The sequence below is a fragment of the Austrofundulus limnaeus genome, unplaced genomic scaffold (assembly GCF_001266775.1).
Source record: "Austrofundulus limnaeus strain Quisiro unplaced genomic scaffold, Austrofundulus_limnaeus-1.0 Scaffold642, whole genome shotgun sequence".
Classification (NCBI taxonomy): Eukaryota; Metazoa; Chordata; class Actinopteri; order Cyprinodontiformes; family Rivulidae; genus Austrofundulus; species Austrofundulus limnaeus.
The window spans coordinates 192881-194990 of NW_013953044.1; the positions used below are offsets into that span (position 1 = coordinate 192881).

At 37.4% G+C, this 2110-nt stretch overlaps 1 protein-coding gene and 1 long non-coding RNA gene across 4 annotated transcripts in view; one reads left to right on the top strand and one right to left on the bottom strand.

The window, feature by feature from the left end:
* Positions 1-2064, bottom strand: part of LOC106531493 (uncharacterized) — a 3686-nt gene extending 1622 nt beyond the window's left edge. The window contains exons 1-2 of one of the 2 annotated variants that reach the window (XR_001311922.1): positions 1019-2064; positions 764-872 (exon numbers count right to left, since the gene is read on the bottom strand). This is a non-coding gene — a long non-coding RNA (uncharacterized LOC106531493). Of the gene's footprint in view, positions 1-763 lie in introns of both variants that reach the window. The other variant, XR_001311921.1, reaches the window with a different exon arrangement.
* The window catches only part of scfd2 (sec1 family domain containing 2), a 249408-nt gene that overhangs the window by 157989 nt on the left and 89309 nt on the right, over positions 1-2110 (top strand). The gene's annotated exons all lie outside the window — the stretch shown is intronic.

Below are 2110 nucleotides of genomic sequence, written 5' to 3' on the forward strand. Positions count from 1 at the left end.
GGCTCTGTCTCCCCTGGTCACAAGCCCAGACCTGGGAACAACTAAAAGCTTTAGATTTACAGATCTCTACAGTATTTGAAACGTGAGGCTGTAAAAGCCTCAGTGAGATAATGAGGTACCAAACCATTTAGACATTGAAAAACTAAAAACAAAATCTTAAAAACAATTCTAAAAGAAACAGGCAACCAGTGAAGAGAATACAAGATCGGAGTGAAGTGTTCACGACTTTACATGATATTGCCCCTTTACAAGGCATTGAATTAATCATTTCTTAAACAAGGCCTTCATTAGCTTTAAAATGTCTCAAATCAATCTTTCAGAGGTCTTAAAAACATTACACATTGTAAGAAGGACGATTGCAATTTGTCTCAAATATTAAAATAATTGTTACTTTTTTAATAATTAACAGAATACCTCTCACATCTGTGTTAAAAATAAACATTTGGGTAGAATTGTTGCWTTTTTTACATTTGGGTTTGTTGTGAATTTGGTCTTAAATTTAATTTCCAGATGCAATAAAGAAGTCTTAAAAAGTCCTAAATTTAACTTGCCTTATCTGTAGGAACGCTGTTATCACAGAAACATTGCCGTGACACGCACAGTTTAATTAATTAATTAACACAGTTAATTTGCTTTAGTGACAGCTGTGAGTGTGTTTTGTTTTTTTTCCCTGRTCATGTTTTTGCAAGCCTGTATGTCTCCGTGGGCTGAGTCAGGACTTAATGTAAACATTAGGAAAGCTGCGACGCCTGACATGAATTACCTGAAAGCTGTGTCACACCACCTGGACCACCTGGACCACCTTTCAGAACAGATCTGTTGGTTTGGAGCTGCTCTGTAGGACCATGTTTCCTCTGGGCCACGGCTGCTCTCTGTTGCAGAGCAGGAATGAGAAAACCAGGTGCAGATTTTGACCCTCAGGGAGGAAGTCCTTGTTTACTCATGTTTAACATCGACTCTGCCCCCCCCCAACCCAACCCCACCCCTTGTTTCTTCAGAGTTCTCTAAATGCACAGACCTTTTTGAAGAATCAACCCGTAGCAGTTGATGTTGAGACTGAAGGCTGGTTATTCTGGGATGTCAGTGTTGTTTCCTAGCTTTTCCCAGCTGAGACACAAACAGAACATTTTTATTACTCAAACTGAGGATTGGGAATAAATCCAAGAATCAGAGCCTCACTGCAGCTGACACCGTTAATCAGTGCAGGTGTTGCTACAAGTTACATAAGGCACAGGATAAAAAGAGATCATTGCTTTTAACTGTTAATGCAAAGTTTATAAAGAAAAGATGACCTTCATTTGAACTTATTATATGGGTGTAACTGTTCATGTACTGGTGTTTCATTCTTTCTGTTTACTGGTTTGTTCTGGTAAAAAAAATGATTTATTCAGTTCATATTTATAAACAGCTAGGTCATGCTGATGATTTATGAAGTTGTTTATAAGTCTTGAAATGTACATGCCTGACTGGGTAATCAGATGACCAAAATATGCAAAATACTGGTTTAAAAGAACTTCCTGCCTGACTTATATCAYAAAACAAAGTGTTTATCTTGTGGCTATCTGTTAGCATTAACATCAGYTTCTGTCATGGTACAAGTTGAGTTGTTGTTGTTTGTAAAAATTCTTTGTTTTTTTCTGGCTCCATTTTATTTGTGCTCAGCATCTCTTGTCTGAACAGATGTGGCGCACAGATTATCTTTGACAACTTGAGCTCAACAGATCAAACAGACAGAATATCTGCAAATGTTGTCCAACTTTTTTCAGCCTGCAGTAGTTTTTGTTTTCAGCCAAATGAGGGCGCTGTAGTATTAAAAGATGTTTTTGAGTTTCACACCATTGTCATGTACTTTACATATTGTTTAAACTGTTAGACATTTTTCTTGTTTAGATGATTTTCTTCTTTAGATTAGTTTTTGTTTTCTTGTTTTAAAAACAAAGATTCCCATTTTGTATCATGAGTGTGTGTTGTGTGTTGTTCACACTGTTGTCCTCCAGGGGTCACAGCAACAACATCACTTTCACCCAAAACATAGTACATTTGTTTCTGTGTGTGTGTGTGTGTGTGTGTGTGTGTGTGTGTGTGTGTGTGTGTGTGTGTGTGTGTGTGT